Genomic DNA, 20,442 nt, shown 5'->3' with positions numbered 1-20,442 from the left:
ATTCCTGTTCAGTCCTTCCATCTCCTTCATTTTCTCTTTCCTGCTACTCGTCTTCCTCCCACTCTCTTGTGTCACGAACAAGCGAGTGCGTCCTTGATCTGCAGGCTCTCCGCCGGGCCCTGCAATACCCCAGGCGGTGCTCTGTTTCTGGGATGAGGCACTGACCTCTGACCCTCCTCTCGGCTGCTTGTGAAGGCTGACAGGAACCACCGGGCTGCTCTGCTCCTCAGGGAGTTCAGTGAGACAAGAGAGGAGGAGGAGGACGAGGCCGACAGGCAGAGATATTTCACACTCGTGTTGGAGTGGTTCCCCTCAGGGCTGAGCAGGGGATTTTGTTTGAAGTCTGGATCTGTCTGGTCAGCTTTGCCTTTCTGGACTCTAGCCAAACCTTTTGCCGCCGCTGCTGTTGTTGTTGTCGGGGATGGACTGATTAGCCGGTCGTTCATCATAATTAGGTGATAGATGTATGTTAAAAAGGCCGTTGGTAGGGTCCAAAATTAACTTCTTGGTTCACCTGCCAAGAGCTGGTAAACAAACCGATGCACCTGCCAACAGCATCTTCCAGCAGCCAAGCTAATTTTTCAGAACTGTGATCAGATCCTGAGTGAGCTGCACAGTAATGAGACCATTTAAAACTTGTCCTCTATTACAGCGAAGCTGTGTTGTGCTGCTTTATCTTTATCATGATTATCACTGTTATTATCATCTCTTTAATTAAGAAAATAATCTTCTGATAGAAGTATATAATGCACTAGATTAGTGTATATCTATATCTATACCTATATGTTACATACTGATTGCCATGTTATTTCCATCCAGAAATGAACATGTTTATGACCAGAGAGTGGAGTGCTAAATTATCATCATTAGCTGAATCCCTCTCTCTCACACACACACACACATACACACACACAGAGCTGCTAATAAGTTCAGACTAATGAGATACTAGACTTTTGCTCACCAAACCCGGAGCACCCATATTCATTTTTCACACATATCTAACATATCCGTCAACTGAGCCGTGCCCAAGCATTCGGCTATACAGATATTCATTTGCTGGCTCATATTCACAGCATTAATTAACATGCTTTAGCTAACCTCGTGTTGCTAACATCGTGTTGCTAAAATCGCATTGCTAACCTCTGTGTTGCTAACCTCTGTGTTGCTAACTTCAGTGTTGCTAACTTAGTGAGTGTGTCGCTACATTCACCAAGCTTTAATCTTAAAAAATGCAGACTTAAAAAGTATGTTAGTTCTTCTTCTTTGTGCTCTTTGGGCACAGAAACATTTTTCTCGCGCTCTTCATCATTGAGGTTTCTTAAATGTCTCCTACGCCCATCCCATCCTTAAAGAAGTTGAGTTTTTGATGATAGTCAAAGTTGTCCAAATAAACAAACTAGTCACGAGGACAGTGTTTTTATGATGCAGGCTGTGTTTATTCCAGGTGCTGAGTTTAATTATCTTTACATCAGAGTCTGTGGGGATTGGTTCACGTCTGGAACACCAAGTGGTCATTAGAGGAACTGCACTTTTTGTCACTTTGGGCTTCAGTTTTTAATTTCTGGAGGTTTCTGCTTGTTCTGTGCTTCAAATAAAAAGAAACATATCTTAGATATGTGTATATATGTATATATTATCATTTGAAGAATTTACCTGATAGTTTGCCACTAGGGGGCAGCACTATTAGATGATGGTTGTAACAGTCACAATGGTGTGGTGTCTCTTTAAGACAACCCGTCGAGGGTTAATGTTGTCATCAATATGCGCCACTGACTCTCTCTGTGATTGTGTGGACATGTGCTTGCACCCTAGTGCATGAGGAGGGACAGATTTTATGTTTTACCTCTCCACACACGCTTTTTTTTGCAACGTATGGGTTGTACGAACACTGTGCGCTGTTTGTTAAGCTGCAGCCGTTCAACCGGGCTTATATGGTTGACGAAGAGAACGTGTATTAAAGAATACGCTGTGGGATTCCCAAAGCCAGCGTGAGTGTGCATTCTTTCGACTATCCTGCTAAGTGTTTTGCCGCCTCCTCTCAACCACTAAACACAACCCGACGTTACATGGTGTTGAGATTTTCCCAGATGCATGCAGCTGTTTGAGGTGCTCACATTTCCTCAAAGATTTTGTGTTTTGTTTTTGAACACCGATGTAAGTGTTCTTCATGATTAAATAGAGGTTACACTGACTCGCTACACCTCCTCCAGGTAGAGTATGGTATTACAGAAAGTGTTTGTTCCGATTCTGTTAACATTTTGAGTGAACCTTGGAAGACTTTAAGATATTTTTGAAACACAGGCATGTACAAAAAGTAAATTTTAAGCCGTTTGGTATCATTGAGAATCAGAAGACGGTGACTTGAATGCTTTTTCATAACTTTAATCCTGCAGCTTTTTTGTGTCGACTGACTGGCCCGTGGTTCAGCTCTCCTTTGATCTGTGCATTTATCCAACCATCACTGCTCTCCATTACAGCACCTGCACAGTCAGGTTTGCCCCTTAGTTAGCCTCTGTGGCGGTTATTCTCGTTTGATTTGCCATTAGATGTTCTCTGACCCTCATAAATGATCTCCTATGAATGATGTCGTATCAGTCTGTGTCCTAAGGTAATGCAGGCTGAGGTTTTCTGTTTTTTTAAGGACACAGTAGATAAAAACCAGCACATCAAACATAACAAAAGCTGACACGTTAAGACAGATAAATCTCCTCTGCCAGTAAAGTGTCCCTCTGCCTTCGTGCCACAGCATGGGCACTTTAACGCCACGTGCAGCCATGAAGGAGGTCTGCGTGGTTCAAGTGAGACAACTGATTGCAAAGAGGCTGATGTTTGTTGGCAGCGCACAACGATAATCCACCAAACAGATGGAATCCAAGAGCTGCGGCCAAACAAAACCAAAGATTCACAATTACAGTCGCAGTCACTTCATTTTGCTGTGTAGACACAAGCAACAAGCAGCCGCTGGTTGTTTAACACAGAGCCTGTTGAATATTTTAAGCTTCACAAAGTCTGTATATTGCTTGTTTGAGGAGTTTGTGCTCAATTTGGTGTCTGTGTTTTGGGGATAAACAAGTCAAGTGTTTGGATTTGGCGCCACTCGTCGTGCCGTCAACCTTTCGCTATAAACTTTTGAATGGTGCACACTCGCCGACTGCACTTACGCTGCAAACTGCAGACACACCGAGCACCGATCGAGCCATTAGTGCGAGCTCGCTGGACATAAATGATTCAGGTATAATTCATCAGCTGCCATTACTGAAGTCCTGTGTACTGAATCGAACTGCACGAACTTTTCAAGGTTTTCAGTAGCAAAAAGCAGGATGTGTGTTTTTTCTGTTAACTGCACACTGAAGGTTTAATCCTGGATACTTAGGAAACATATCTAATCCATGCTGCCTGCTCTCTAAATGTCTGCACCAGCCAGACCTCATGAAATTTCATGAGAATGTCATGTCCAGAAATTCAAAAACTACCCTGAACAGGAAAAATGAGAGAAATGTGCTTCCTGCTGCACAGAGCAGCGTACGTGACTCTAAACAGAATGAAGACACTTCCCGCAGATATCGCTCGCCTACGTTCAGACTCTCCAGCAGTCGGGATAGAGATTGCCTCTGGAAAATCTCCCATGGAGCCAAGTGATTATTCTTAGAGGATATTTACAGATTCTAGTCATGCACATGCTCATCCTTTCTCTCTGGTTTGATTGTGTCCACTGGCAAACCAGCAGATGAGTTAATTAAAGATGCCCTGTACATGCTGACAGTCATGTGATCAAGTCGAATGCACACAGAACAGTATAATTGTGTATGATGCTGACACAGACCAATATAATGTTTAAATATGGTGACCCTCTGCCATGTTTACGCCTCTTTTTAAACCCACTCATGTCACTGACCGGCTGCCAGTGGACCTGCTCTTCCTCCAGCTGTCTGTTCTTTTTTTCCCCGTCTCAACTTTTTGAAAAATGAGCTCATAATTTTAATTAATAGTAAAATCTCTCTGATTTTTATTCTTTTGTGAATAAAATATGGCTTCATGAGATTTGCAAATCGTGAATCACTGCTGAAAATAAGCTGTGTCACTTTCCATAACATTTCATGCTCTCTGTTATAAAAACACCTTACAGTGACAAACGATTAATGTCTTTAGGACAATGATCTGTGCAGATATGTGGGCAGGTCTCAATCTTAAAAAACAAAATCAACTTCAGGCTTGATGAATGAGCCCTTCTGGTCACCCTCCTTGGTGCTGAGCCACTTTGGAAAAGATGTTTTACATTTTTTTAGGTGATAGATGTTGCTCGTTTTTTACTGTTCTATTCAATTTCCAATTTTATTCATACAACACCAAATCACAACAACAGTCGCCTCAAGGTGCTTTGTATTGTAAGGTCGACCCTACAATAAGACATACAGAGAGAAACCCAACAATCATATGACCCCCTATGAGCAAGCACTTTGGTGACAGCGGGAAGGAAAAACTCCCTTTTAACAGGAAGAAACCTCCAGCAGAACCAGGCTCAGGGAGGGGCGGGGCCATCTGCTGTGATTGGTTGGGGTGAGAGAAGGAAGACAGGATAAAGATATGCTGTGGAAGAGAGACAGAGGTTAATAACAGATATGATTCAATGCAGAGAGGTCTGTTAACACATAGTGAGTGAAGAAGAAACACCCAGTGCATCATGGGAATCCCCCAGCAGCCTACGTCTATTGCAGCATAACTAAGGGAGGATTCAGGGTCACCTGGTCCAGCCCTAACTATATGCTTTAGCAAAAAGGAAAGTTTGAAGCCTAATCTTAAAGTAGAGATAGTGTCTGTCTCCTGAATCCAAACTGGAAGCTGGTTCCACAGAAGAGGGGCCTGAAAACTGAAGGGGCTGCCTCCCATTCTACTTTTAAATACTCTAGGAACAACAAGTAGGCCTGCAGAGCGAGAGTGAAGTGCTCTAATGGGATAAAAATATACTACAAGACAAGATGTGACAGGCTGTGATTGTCCAGGACTTTTATGTGAGGAGCAGGATTTTAAAATCATCTCTGGATTTAACAGGGAGCAAAGAACCGTGTCAGTACTCTTAATCTAAACACACTATTAATGAGGAGTGAAGATCACTAATGATCATTTTATTGTAAAATAACACTTATCAGTAACACGTGTGTCCTGTGTGGAAACCTCTTCAGGTGATTGTGTACTTCCAGCTGGAGCCGTGTTGAAACTTTAAAAGAAGTTCTTGAAGGTTTCAGTTATACAGGATCAAAAACTCCTCACTTCAAAAGGGAAAAAAGTCCCACACGCTGCCAATCACTCGAAATCACTTGACATTTTGGTTCTTCATCTTCATCATGTAAAATCTTTTCCTTTCTTTCATCTTTTGTTGTAAGAATTTCACCTGATGAAAGTCTTAATAACATGAGCTGAAGTGACTGACAGAGAGGCTTTTTTTCACTTTTCAAAATGAAGTCAAGAAGCCAAGGTAGCACAGATACTTCACGTCCAACAGGTGCACACACACCCTCAGTCTTTCAGCCAGCCCCATGTGTGCGTTTGAAGTGTAAAGCTGGGGCCAACTTTCTCTGGAAGCGCAGAGTTCTTTTAAAAATATATGTAAGTGGCACAAAAATACAGCACTTTATAAAAAGAGTGACATTTAAAAGGCACTGAGAAACAAAATCACCTTCAGACTCGATAAACGAGGCCTTCTGGTCACCTCCCTTGGAGCTGGACCACTTTGGAAAACATGTTTCAACTTTTTTAATAGTCGCTCACTTTTCGCTGTTGTTACAAGTAAACCAGGATGTGCAAGGTTATCATCTCCACTTTACTTTTCAGCACTACGTGGAGCCAGAAATGATCACCATTGCATGAGCGTTAGTAGATAGTGCTAACTTGGGTAGCAAGCTATCCTTGTCGTGGGTTCCAGTAGGATTTCCGAGCTCCCAGTTGGACTTTTCAACTCGAACACAGAATTGAGAAGTCCGGTGACTCCAGTAAGCAAAGGAGCTAAAGCCATCCTTACCAGCACACCAGCCAGTGAAAGGAGTCACTCACCAAACTTCAAACCTTCCAATAAGAACTCATGTTTGGTGTGCAGCTGTTATAAAGGTGCAGATCAGCTGTAGAGGTCAAAATCCCTTTTTAATCAGGACGTAAACACGTTTATTCTGCTGTTGTGAAACTGGACATGTGAAAACAGCCGTATTTCCTGCAGCGTGTCAAACAGCAGTGACTAACCTTATTTATTGCTTAAGCTTTGTGGAAACTGATTATGGGAAATTAGTGTGAAATAAATGACGGGAAGACGGGAAGAGGAAAAGTAGGTCACCTGTAGGAAATAATCAAATAAACAAGTCTGCTCAGCTGCTTACCCTCCCTCCTCTGCCCACATGACTCGTCCCTGCATCCCACCAGCTTTAATCTTTTATTCCTTTATCGCTCCGTCTCGACACTTCCCTGTGTGTCTCTCGGCATGTCCTGTCAGTCTCCAGTTGTGCTTCCCTTCTACCGCACATCTGTGTCTGCCCTGCGTTGTGTTGAAGTGGAGGCTGACTGATGGCTCTGTCCCTCGGCTGTCTCACGCTGATGAATGACACTCAGGGACCATCCTGTTCTCCATAATACATCATTAGCTCCTGCCCTAACACTCTCCACCTCCTCCGTTGTCTCGCACATGCATACACGCTCATAAACACTCAGGTGCCCACGCATTTAATGCCACATCTTTCTTTAATGTACTGGGCAGGAAACTCCACAAATACCGCTAACAATCACCAAATGACATGGAGCTATTACGTTTAAGGTGCTCTTTCATTATTGACATTACATTGTCATACACACCTGGGAAAACACGGCTCTGTTGCCGTTGGACTCTGATGTTGATGCTTTAACTGATCAATGATCTTTAAGATGATGCTTCCACTTCCATCAGACGTGCTGCAGAGCGTCTCAGAAGCATATCCCAGCTCCACATTGATTAAAACACCACCAGTCTATTATTTTATGGAAGGCATGTCAAGCTAGACAGAGCAGGTGAGCAGGGAAGGAAGTCCAGGCCCCGATCAGCTTTGGGAATCTGCTTAGTGCAAAATAAAAGACCCCGCACAGACGACATCCTCTGTCTACAGTCATTTGGATCCTCACAAAGGATTAAACAAAACTGTGTTAGAGACATGCAGGCAGTGTAAATGATAAACACATGAATTCATCCCTGTTTGTTATTTTATTAAATATGAGCCGTGCTGTAGAGGGCAAGTCAGACATCTCTCTGAGTAAAAGTGATCCGAGTCGAAAACGCTCCGACGGTCACGTTCAGCTCGAAGCTGCGTCTGAGTAAATGAAGAAAGAAATATACGGGGCGAGATGAGACGAGATGGAGGCTCAATACAGCTAATGGTTTTGTTGTGTTTGCTGCACATTAGCTTCGTCCAGGCCTGAAACTCATTACTGAACACGACTTCTCCATCCATCCGCTGAGGCTCACACTGATATTTACAGGCTGAACCTGCAGAGGCTGATGTTTTCGGACAGTCTGTGTTCATCTAATTATTTAGAAATGAATTATATTAAGTTTCTGGCTATTTATGTGTCAATATCCGTCTGCTTTTGTTGACAGCAGGAGAAACACAGGTATGCACAGGCCCTTCAAATGAAAGAGAAAAAATCAATATTGCAGCAGGAAAATAAACAAGGCTCTGATGCGTTTGATGAACGGCGGATGATCCGATCATTTATTAGCTACTACTTCATCTGCTGTCTCGACGCAGCACTTTCCAAACAAGAAACACAAATATTAGAACAAGAACAATCCATGTAAAAGTAATCCAGAGATTTGAATTTGGAAACTGTTTTTTATTTTTGCTTACTTTAAATATGCGAACAGTCAAACAGTGCAGGGAGGTGGGGACCACGTGTTTCCCAGTTCTGTCACATTGTTGTTTCAAGTGGAAACCAGGTTTGTTTGTTTGTTTGTTTGTTATTTAATTAGCATTATACGTTAATTGGAAACAAGTCTGGTCTCTTAATCCTGCACTACTCCTCCCATACATGTGGGACTCAAAGTGGCATGAAACAAGCTCACAGGTGACTGCTAGCATCGCATTCCTCGCACGGGTACTCAGTCGTTTCAGTAAATTGTACTTGTTTATAAAACTACTGCTGCTAACAGGGACAGGTACTCTGCTGTTCCTCACAGCTGACATCAGTAAACTGATCAGTCGGTGCATAACTGTCATGGAAATATCAGCAGGAAACAAACTGGATTGCAATGGTGGGAACAAAGTGCGCATTGAGGAGACATAGGAGACGTCATTTCAGCCTAAAAAGAATCCAGATGTGCGTGATGTTCATGCAGATGCATTTATTTCCATTGAGCAGATCTAAATCCACACATTAATTTCATGCTAACACGCTAACCTCTGCTTTTACCAGCAGCACACTCGATGATTACTTTTTGATTATTTTAATCAGGAAACCACGTGACTGCGTCACCTTTGCTCCCTCTCAGCTGAACCCTCTATTAGTCATGAATCGAGCCTAAGACGAGTTCCTAATCAGCATTTCAGCAGTTTAGCTTCCAGGCTGACACGACTGCAGGTCTAACACAGACAGCACTGCTGCTTCTCACTGCATCTGTCTCCATTAACGGGAAAAAAGACGCTGTGATGCATGCATGCGCATGCTGCCAGCATCCACGGGGCTTTGGCTGGTTGGAGGCTGAAGCCTGGGGATTGTCATCCATAATAAAGTGTGGGTCTGCAGCATTATTAGCTTTGCAGGTCATTCATTTCACCCACTTATTAACAGGGACATTGTCAAGCAGCAGCTCAGAACAGTGAAAGGGTGGGAGTGGGGTGGTGTTGTGGGGGTGGGGGTGTAGGGCATTATGGGTAATGGGGCTACAGATCCATGGAGATAGATAGTTTAATTAAGCATGAGAGAAATTAAGACCCCATCGGCCCGAGGTGAAAAATGAGTTCTGAGGGTGGAGGAAGCCATGTTGAACAGAGAGGGTGGGGCGTGTGTGTGTGTGTGTGTGTGTGTGTGTGTGTGTGTGTGTGTGTGTGCGTGCGTGTGTGTGTGCGTGTGCGTGTGTGTGTGTGTTGATGGCAGTGATAAAGAGACAAAACCACCACTGCTGCCATTGTGTACATCAAACATATTTAAATGGATTTGGTTATTAAATGTCAATCAAATGTAACATTTTTAATGATGCAGGTAAAGAAAAAGAACTCTCAGCCTCTTCATGCAGATTTCGAGTTTGTAGCTTGAAGTGTTTCTGGCAGAGTTGACTGTGATTTGTTCAATGCAAATATTTAGTCTTAAATTTCAAACTGAATCTAAGCCAACTCAACTCTTCAGCCTGAAGCTTTGATGCTTTGCATTCCCTTGATGGAGCTTTTGATAATGTAATTAAATTCAAATTAAAGATAATTCCTTGTCATCTGGAAAAGGAAATTAAATTGCCAGAAAAATAAAGTAAAATCACTTTGGCACAGTGTCAGCAGCGGTGCAGACGCTGTATCGCATTAAAGCAAAGCTACGTCCCTGCCCACAGCTGCGCCACCACCTCTGGTTTGTCATCAGAAAGGATGGGAGCCAACTGGTGGTTTCAGGCATGTCCCACCGGGAGACATTATATGTCTCATCTGGCTTTGGAACGCCTTTGTGTCCCCAGAGATGATCTGGACCAACAACCGGGAGAGGGAGGTCTGGACATCTCTGTTTAGAGTCCTGCCCCAGTGACCCCACCCCGACCCCGGATGGATGGATGATGATGGATAAAGGCAGCTCTTCATCAGCTCTGCAGTGACTTCTGTCCTTCATAGACTAACACATCTTGAGTTTTGTGTCAGTCTGGTTTGTTTAGGTGTTGCAGGAGGATCATTATTCTGTAGATTTTTGTAGCTTTTCACATTTTATTTCTGCTCATTAGCAGTGTTAGTCACAGATTTAAGAAAACTAAGTAATACATTAATGAGAGTAAGAAATAAATTCAAGTAAAACAGAGAAATGAAAAAAAAACAAACGCCCCTCAGAGCAGTAGCCATGTTTTATTATAGTAACATGATAATCCTTTGGTCTGCTTCCTGCTCATGACAAAGAGCATCTGCGAGTGGCCACCGGGGCGACTGCTTTCATCACTCATCAATCATCTTTTTAAATTTTTAATTTTTGTTTTCTGTAAAATATTTTTAGCATTTTACTTTTAGAAAGTCATTAAAATTATGAATCAGTCCAATAAAATCAAAAATAAATCAAACTAATAAATAAAATAATACAATAAAAAGATGAGTGATGTGAAATAGAGTAATTGTTTAAAACTTCTGATTTTGACTGATTAATTTTCTCCTCGCTTTTCCTCTAAATTCTTTGCTCAGTTTGCAGCACATTGCTGGTGGTTCAGCTCATCCTGAAGCCACTGATGTTAAACTGTCCTGGACTTAACTTTTAACCACATTTAAGCAAAAAGCATTCAGATGAAAGACAGGAAACCGGCGCTAAGATAGACGTCGAGTTCGGAAGATTGAGGGAAGGAGGGAAAGAAAGGAGGGATGGTTAATTGGAGATGTTAACTTTCAAGTGAGGAGGAGGAGGAGGAGGGAGGCGCTGATGGCGATATTAACTTCAGAGGATGGTTGAAAAGAAACACAGCAGGAATCAAAACAGGAATCCCAGCAGGAGCAAGACAGACTGAGACATCAAGATGGTGAAGATGTAAGAAAGAGAGGAGAGGAGGATGAGTGAGATGACCTTAAAGTGCCGTATGGGGGGAAGTGATGGTTCAGACATGGTGGCAATCACTGCTCATGCTCACTCTGCACAGTTCATTACCACGCAGGTCTGATGTTCTTCTCCATTAACAACATATTTTGGAGCCTCAGGTAATATCTGGGAGCACAGCATCATGATGAAGTCATAACGTACATACTGAGCTCACTGTCTTGGTTGCACGAGCATTTCCAGGCTGACGTCACCCATTTACACACAAGCACTGAGATGTGCCGTCGTCCCCAGGCTGTCAAACACGGCTGCATGTAATGCACTTTTTGTGGGCTGATGGTTTGGCTCTTATAGCTGTTTTTAAGATTTTATTATAATCAAGACCCAAAAATGCAAACTGAAATGAAGAGAGAGCTCACGTCAGAGGTGAAAGAAAGTTCTTCCTTCTCACAGTCGACAAACGCTTCTTATATGTGGGTCGTCTGATCGTTGGGGTTTTCTCTCTGCAGTGTTTTTACCATCTATCCATCCATCCATCCATGCATCCATCCATCCATCTGTCCGTCCACCCACCATCCATCCATCCATCCATCCATCCATCATCCATCCACATATCCAGTTCAGGTTCACAGGAGGCTGAAGCCCATCCAAGCTGCCTTGGCTTTACAGACACATTTACATCTTTGGGGACTTTAGAATCGGCATTAACCCAACCCCACTAACTGCATGTGTGTGGACTGTGGGAGGAAGCCAGAGAGAACCCACGCAGATCCAGGTGGAACATGTACACTCCACACAGAAAGACCTGTCAGATAGCGCTACATAGATTAAATTGAACTGAACTGAAGTAAATGAATGTAGGTCTATAACCAATATTTTATATAAAAAACGATAACTGATGGCTCACTTTAAGACTTTGTTCTACTTGCAGAAAGCGTCTGCTGCCAGGTGGGGGCAGCAGCCTTGTTGGGGTACTCCTGGTTGGTCCGTCAGTCGACTGCAGGGGGTCGTGTAGCTGTTGCCTTACCTCACAGCATAAAACACTTCGAGGTGGCTGTTGCTGTGATTTGTCGTTATATAATTACATTTAATTTATTTGACAGCGGCACTGTCTGCGCTTTTTCAGTTTGAACTTGATGATCTGTCTCCTGTTCCTTGTGTCGTTCCTTCATTCCCTTTTCTGGATGGTTTATCAACCAATCAGCATCTAACCTACACACAGTCAAGTTACACACTGTCAGGTTTCAGTGAGGGACTACACGGGAACACATTTGCATAGGTTGAAAACTCCTGTTCATTGGCTTTCTTTAGCCAAGTACCTACGCAAACAGACACGACCACGGTACCATGAAATAAGCATAATTCACATACAAATTACAGGCTTTGGCTTTGGTTGTGCTCGGCTGGTTTACTTGTTTAGAAAAGCCCTGCACACTGAAAGATTGAACGTACCCGCCAACCCAGCATGTTTAGATGTGGTGCAAAGAGGTCTTTAACGGTCCATAGGTAACAAGTTGAGAGTTAGAGGTCCATCTCTGACACGAGTGTTTAAAACCCGGGCTGCTTTTTCCACTTTTATTCTTGATCAGACACTGTAATCATTTTCATTTAGTCTGTTAAAAAACACACTTGGGAAAAATTGTTTGAGCCAAGATGGTGCAAACACGCTCTTCATACCTCGTGCTGTATCGCTGAACTGATGAGCACCAGCAAAACATATTCACTCATATTTTTACAGAAAATAGATGATGTGTTCGGGGAATTCAAAGATGCAGAGGAGGACAAATAGTAATTAAGAAACAGTGGATCCCCTCATCTCCCTGCTTTGTTTCATGCCAGTGATTTGTTCAATAAGGCCTTGCCTGGTAGTTCTAATCCTTTTGTTTTGCTGTGCCAGTCTGGCTATCTGTTTTCAAAGCCTATCGATTATCTTTGCTTCCCTGCCCCTGCACTTGGCACATGAATGAATCTCATTTCCCCTCCTATTGTTTTCCTGTAACATAAAAACAATCCAGCTGCCGTCTTAATTCACGGAGCCAGAAACCCTGAAAAGGTGGAGGTGGGATTAAAAGCTGCCGCTGGATTTTCAGGAGTGGCAGGCGATCTGATATGAGCCTCTGCTGTATTAGCGAGGAAAGAAAGTCGTTTCATCTTTTCTTCTAAAACGTCCCACGTGACTGATAAAATTTACATCTACAGAATATCTGAGGTGCAACTAGTGGTCAGTAAATCCCAGTTTTCCTCTTGGACTTGGTAAACTTCCAAACTCATGGCTTAGTCGCCAAGCTCTGAAAAGTCCTGTGCTCACTCTTGATACCACTTTATCTGGGAACAATCACAGTGACAGTTGGCAGATGACAGAGCTGCACGTCCAAAACTAGATGAACATGCAGAGGTCACGGTGAGGCCACTGACTGCTTCAGAACTTCCAAAGTCAGTTTTCAACTTCCTGTTGTTGTTTCAAAATATCACAAGAACCAAGTCGCTCATGAATTCTTGACACTATTTTTATCTCCAGTCAACAAGTATCAATGACAACTCATGCCAAGTTCATTCAGTGCTTATAAACTCCTGGGAAAGACCTGAATTTGATAGATTTGTAATTTGATTTATCCCAAAGGACTCGTTGTTTCCATTTAATGAGTCTATTTTGGTTGTGCTCTTTTTCTTCTCCTATTGAAAAACTGCTGACGATAGAGTGTGTACACTTTTTACAGACCTTCTACTCTTCTCTGTAACGTTTAAAGTCCAAGGTTAAAGCACAGTATTAGGGATAATTAAGTATTCGAGCCCCGCAGAAACCAAAGTAGCTGTAATTTGATGTCCTTGGTGTGATTTATGGGCGGAAACGCACTCGGATCATGTTGGTGTTAAAGCCTTGACATGTTGGCAACCTGTTAGTTTTGTTTGTGCCGTGATAATTTGATAAAGCAGATGAATCGCTGTTTAGACCACCTCTTTGCAAATGGGTCTAATTAAGTGGCGATAATCAGAGGGTAGCATGAAAAGCTTCGTTTTCTCGGTTTACTGTGATGAGGGATTGAGATGTGCCGAGCGTGCTGGTGGGATATATCAGCTTGATAAAACATGACGTGCCTGAGCAGTCTCACAGCATCTCAGGGAATGGTAACCTGGATGTATTCAGCTGTGCTAGCAGCTCGGTGCCCTTCAGACTACTGTTCGAATCCTGACTGCGTGACGGATGTTTTTGGGGTGAGCACCTCTGTTTTTGGAGGCCTGAGAAAAGGTCAGTGACGTCTGTATGAGTGCGATGACCTCCATCTGCAGCTGTCACCTGGTGTTTTAGCTCTACAGTGGGTCACAGGGACAGTCCATCAACCCCAGCTAACTTTTTACCTTATCTTTGGCCAAGTTTCAGCAGCAGAACACCTCGCTGTATCCCCTCGTCCCAGAAAAGTTGTCATATCCTCCTGAGAACCGAGGGAAAAAGAATCTGTGATTTCCTTCCTCCTTGGGGCTGAAAGAGGCCACCCAAACACATCAATGGCAAGCCAAGGATATCTTCTATCTAATACATCAGGACTCAAGTAAGTCCAAAGATATAGACTAAAAACTAGTGCTGTCAGCATTAATCTCGTTAAAATGACGTTAACGCCATAACCGCGGCAAATCTCTGTTAGCGAGTCAGCGTGGATCGCACCGTGCGTTGGGCTGCACGGCGTCAATGCCTTAGCACGGTTAGCTCGTTAACGTTAGCGCCATGCAGCCCTACGCACGACATAATGAAGGCTGGTTCTCAGGAGGACATATCAGTCAGGTTTCTGATAGCGGGAGATGGTCATCACTGATACTGCTCTCCTAATGCAAGCCAGAAAAATAAAATTGATGAACTTATGGTATATTTCACAAACTGTGCATGCTGGGAAAGTATACTGAACATTTGAGTCCAATAATATATTTATTCAATTTTCAACACTTTGCAGTTCTTTGCATTTGACTTTATCCTGCGGTCCCTCGATACTCTGTCGGTGTCGTTATACATGTCCCACAATAAAACCGCGTTTATGCTGAAGGACTAGACGGCTTTTCATTTGCAGAAGTGAGAATGTGCTGTGCTTGTACACGGCAATAAACTAAATTGGCAGTGGGAGCGAATGCCAAAATAAGCCTTTCTATAAAAATAGAGTTCCTGCAGTGGAAAAATGACTCATATGACCAATTACAGCGATCCAACAGACAAAGAAAGACCGACCGGCATCAATTGCAATCCTACTTCAAATAAAGGCTTGTAACTTTCTGCAGTTGAAGTAAATAAAGGCCCTGGTTAGTCTTTGAAGAGAGGTGGTCATTAGCTTTGGGCAGCAAAGGGAAAAATCACAGTTTCTGATAAAATACAACATTTTCCACGTTTCTATATTTCTTGGATGATGATGAGTCCTGAAAGGAATATGAGATGCATCGCTGTCAACGTCACGAGGTTACCAAGCGGACATACCAGGCCTGCGTCGCCACCTCGCTCATGTTTGCTGCCTCGTTTAGAAAATCCAGGTGTTTCATCAAGAAATTCATTTCCAAGTGCAGAGTGAGCATTCCTGAATACGTGGATACTCACTGTTAACACAGGACTTTTGTCTAAATCCGTTCCCCCTTATTCAAGGATGAGAGGAGTTTGTCTCCTGTAGATAATTTCAAAGCGAGGCATTGATAAAATCACACTAATAAGGAGACGGGCAGAGGGAGGGAGATCTTTGTCTCGCTCTGACTCTAATGGTTTTTGTCTCCCGCCGTCTGGTAGGAGTCACTCTGTAAGTGTCATTAGGATGCACGGGGAGTCGCTTCGGCTAAATATTGTGCAGGCTTCATTTAGCACAGATGAAACCATGACTCACTGTGGACTCATAGAGCAAGTGAGTCACGTCGCAACCCAAATCATTTTCTCCGGCTGCTGAGTGAGTTATCCCAACAGCTACTGGCATTGTGTTTCTGAAGCCTCCAAACCTTTTAGTCCCATTCTGGTGTATTATGTTAATTGGTCCTCGATGATTCCAGGGCTGGACCGACTGCAGATTGGACTCCCCGATGCTCCGAGGCTCATTAAACATGTGATTGTTCTTGTCATGTGGAGAGACGTCAACAAGAGACGCGTCAGCTGCTGTGGATCTTTGTTTAATCGCAGATCAGAACCTCAGCTTAAGGGAGCTTTTATTTTGATAGGAGGCAGGGGATTTGTGTTTTTGCATATACATTTAAAGCTGTGCTAACTGATGTTTTACAAGAGACTACATCACATGTTTGGCACTGCTGATTCCCCCTCAGCTGCACAAAACATCTCCAACCTCTACACAACTGCATATGTTCACGTGGAGTGATGGAGAGCGCTCAGGCAGATAATCAGTGTTGAAATCTGATGAAAAATAAGAACGGGCCCCTGGTTTAGCACTCCACAGCACCACACTGTGTCTATGAATCTGAAAATACCAACAACAATAAAGCCACTGAAGCTGAACTGCGCTATTGCCCAGAAAGCTGACGAGAGAGCCGAAGCGTTCAGGTGAAAGCGGCGATGACGGTCCTGCAGCAGCTCCTTAAGTTCTAAGGACCACCTGACCTCAGCGCTGTGCTGGACGCCCTGATTTATTTTTATTAAATTGACCTATGAGCTCAATTCCAATCTCATCTGGCAAAAAAACATTTACTAATTTAATACAAGATTACACTCTAAATCCTTCAGTGCAAGTTCATTAGCTCCATTTTCACGGCGGCGACATTTGTCTCATTATCTCGGAAACTATTTCCATTTTGTTGGTGCCGTTACTGCCCCGTCATCGCTTCTCCGAGCTGTCGGATGCTGACGAAGCAGGACTTGAACGCTGTTCTGTTAATAAAGATGAATTTCATGCAGAAATTGGCTGAATGTTGATGATCTCTCCCCCGTCCTCCGTTTGTTCGCAGCTCGGAGACATTCAGCCCGAGTTCAGCCAAATTTCATTCGTCAAACATTAAGAAGCAGGGTCCCTGTGACCAGCCAGCTGTTCTGCTACGCCATTTCCTTTTTCTCCCTCTGTGGAGGACTACCTGGCTGTGCTTTACGCTCTTCTACCCCAGCAGCATTTTTCACATTTCCCCCGGTGAGTGCTCAGTCATAACATGCCTGCTGCCCTTTGGAGCATCTCCTGACCTTTCAGTCTGGACAGATCTTCTCCTGCAGAGAAAGTTGGGCTCTAACCGGAGACCAAGGCTTTCCGAGAGGTTTAAACTACGGCTGTCTAAGTGTCGGAGGAGAAGGCGGGAGGGAAAACATCTCCGTGTAGCCTCAGATGACATTTCAAAGAAAGTATGTGTGAAAATAAATCGTCTGAAAGGAGCTGGCACCTTTAAGCAGTCAGAATAACTGAAGATCCACCAGGAAGCACATAGTTTTACTTTGCAGCATCTATAGGAAAGAAAATCTTGTTCTCAAACCGCTGCAGTCTTAATATGTTCCAAAATAATCCACATGGACTTTTATCTATCCTGACTTCTTGCTTTGATTTGCAACAGGATGTCCATTTTAAACCCCTCCCACATCCTGTCTCCTAAAAAACGCTGTAAGCTGCCATCAGCAGTCAGTGTGCTCTGGGTGAGGCATATTTCTGCCCTGAATATAAATGCTAAGTGGAGACGCATTTTAATGAACCTTCAAACCAGCAAAATTTACGGTCTCTCTTAACCCCAGTGTTTGTTTTCATGCAACATGCTCTCCCAAGTATGATTTATTGCTCTGTTTAACAAATCCCAACACTTAAAGGGCACCTGTGCTGCTCACTGCTGACTGTCCTGAAGTAGCTTTGCATGATTCACGGCTCAAAATAACTCTTCTGCACTTTACACTGGGCCTGAGTGCAGCTTCTCACTGCACCCCGTCTGAAATGCTGCCCTCCGATCCTCTAACCGGGTCTCCTCCTCCACAGATTCTGGGATTTGTTTTAAACAACAGATCTTTACAGGTTAGCTCTTACCCTTTGTTCTGGGCCTTAGTTTGAAACTGTGAGTGTGGACGTGTGTGCTGTATGTTCAAACATGTCTGCTTTTCTTTATGTGTGGCTTTTATTCAAACGTCAAAGTTTGAAATTCATTTTGTAACTCGCCGTACAGATGAAGTTATGGATGATTAACTGTGACATCGTGCAAACATTAAATTAGTTCATGCGAAGCTGAAGAAATCAGGGCTTTCAGGAAACTTAAACCGTGCCGTCTGCAGTTTGGCCTCCTGCTCTGACTTCTGTGGTCGGAACAGGGTTTGATGTACCTCGTTCAAACAGGGGAAGAGCTCAGAGGGAACCATTAGCTGGGTCCTCTGTGCTGCCTCAGCACTGTGGAAAAGGAGGATTTTTGAGCTCCACATCTTTGTTAACAGGTGATTTTAAATGTAGAGAGGTGAGGTAGGAGACGATAGTGTCGCTGTCTGAGGATGGAAAAATACAGAGAGCAACTGTCTCAGTAGGAAGCAGAGCTCAGATGAGACAGTTTCACTTAGAGAGCGAGAGCTTCACGGGTGTTTGGAGGCTGGACTGGAAACAGTGCAGATTTTAGGGGTCACGTCAGCAGCAAAGAGACAAAAAAAGTTGAAATTTCACAACAAAAACGCAGCTATTATATGACAGTGTTAGTGGATGAAGTGAAGAGTTGGAGACTTTTGCATTAATCTCGCCAAAGTCTTAGTGGGGGGATAAATGAAGGGTGCACATGGTCCTTGTGCTCAGATGAAGCGTCAGGTCTTCTTAGGGAGTAAAATTAGTCTTTTTTGAGAGATTTCAACAAACCTGGAAACATAGCAGAGCGCTAGCATGAAAACCCTCGGGACGTTTATCTGGCAGACGCTCGATTGGATTTCATTCCTCACGGGTCCTGATCCCAAACATTTTTCAGCAGGGAGAGGGCAGCAGAAAGCGTGGAAGCACCGGATGATGGCAGCAGATTTAGTGAAGACACAGTCCCTGGAGGGGGTGGCTGCTGCATCAGAGAGTAGATTTTATGTTGCGTTCAGAAAACATGGCAGCTCATGTAGTTTGGACAGCTTAATGTGTTACGAGAGGATGCAGGGAGAAGTCTGAAAGGGAAGGATTGATAGGGAGGCCTGTTCTGTCGGGGTTTGTAGGGAAATGATGAAGAGAGTGGTACAACTGCACAAACCCGGTGATAAGCCAGAGGTCAAAGGTTCATGCAGCCCCGGGGGTGATGCTGCTGCTACACTTGTGCTGGAACTTCATTTCAATGCGACATGACAGCTGTGAGTCATTTACAAACAGGACGGGAGCAGCCGGTTCGTCGCAAGCAGAAAAGAATATAAACGTATGTCATACATACATCATACATACTTACTGTTGTCTGGCAGTAAGAGTCTGTAGGATGGAAACGGGCTTCAGTAACTGACAGGCTCTGATGTAAGACTGTAGACTTGGATCAAGACAACTGACTTAAAGAGATAAAACCAACCGGACTGACAAACCTTTGTTTCTATGCTCTTTACTGTAGCGTCACATCTTTCACAGGGAGCCTGACGTCCACAGTTCTCAAGATATCATTTTCATTTTGGTTTTAATGGACTTTGACCTTCATTGTTAGCGCCCAATGTCAAAGCAGACCTTGAAGAAAAGTGTCAAGAAACAATATCGAATAATAAATCATACGACAGGACATGGAGAGATCTTTGCAATGCACTTGTTATTTGATTTGATAAAACATCAAAGTTTTAGTGTAGCCCTTGGCCTTCTGGGGGCGTTTAGTGAAAACTGGATGTGCAGATTTCACGGAGGAGTGTTGTGCACGTATCTGTGATCTATATTTCATGTACTGTCAAAGTGCCTGCAGCTGAATCAGGTCCAACAGTAGAAACAGTCATGTGATAGAGCTCATGGATCACGCCTGCGTGCTGTCCGTGGTCCTGAAACTTGACGAAGGTTCGGGCTTCAAATCCACCATCTGACCAGAGCTTTGGCTGCCGTGGGTTACTCCAGCTTCCTCCCACAGTCCAGACACATGCAGGTAGTGGGGTTAATGTTTGAGTGTGTCTGTCTGTGTGAGCCCAGCGACAGACTGAAGACCTGTACAGGTGTACTCCGCTTCTCGTCCTGTCACCGCTGGGATAGGCGATAAGCAGAAGAGAATGGATGGATTTTAAAAGAACTCAAAAAACACATTTTTCCTTAATAAAGTTTATTAACATCAATGAATTCATCGTACTTGGAGGTTGGGAGGACGAGGCGAGGGGGTTGGCTCTGAAACCCTAGGTGCTGATCTGATTGGCTCGTGTCTTCACAGGATGGTTTATGAGAGCCTGTATTTTCTTCTCAATGTGTCGTTTAGTGTATTCTTATGTGCGGGATATTGTAGTGTGTGCAGTATTCGCTCGGGTTTATTGGCAGTTGGTTGATGGTTGGACAGCTGAGCGGGTGGTCCTCACATGATTCCGATGAATCTGCCAGTCAAGCCAGTGAGGCCAGCCGCATTTTAACCTTTAACTTAGCCTTAGCAGAGTGGATATGTGGCCTGTTTAATCATCCGTACCGACTCTCCTGCCTGAAAAGCAGAAAGCAGGTTTAAGAGTTCAAAGTAGGTCAGGGCAGGGTGAACATTAGTGCTACCTGTCAGGCTTTCTTCTAGATTTATGTGGCCTAATTTTCAGAGCGGAAAGCAACAACAGGTGGAGGCATTTTTTAAAATTAGAGCTGGGCTTCTGCAGGACTCTTTGCAGCCTTTGTGGTTGCTCCAGATTTTCAAATAATG

General features: G+C 43.7%; 1 protein-coding gene across 3 annotated transcripts in view; it reads left to right on the top strand.

Annotated features, from left to right (window-relative positions):
* The window catches only part of grid1b (glutamate receptor, ionotropic, delta 1b), a 558,563-nt gene that overhangs the window by 293,764 nt on the left and 244,357 nt on the right, over positions 1–20,442 (top strand). The window lies entirely within an intron of this gene.

The sequence above is a fragment of the Simochromis diagramma genome, unplaced genomic scaffold, assembly GCF_900408965.1.
Source record: "Simochromis diagramma unplaced genomic scaffold, fSimDia1.1 OVJJ01000669.1, whole genome shotgun sequence".
In the NCBI taxonomy this organism is placed as follows: domain Eukaryota; kingdom Metazoa; phylum Chordata; class Actinopteri; order Cichliformes; family Cichlidae; genus Simochromis; species Simochromis diagramma.
Note: the sequence above shows the minus strand (reverse complement) of the source record. Positions and strands in the feature narration are given on the sequence as shown.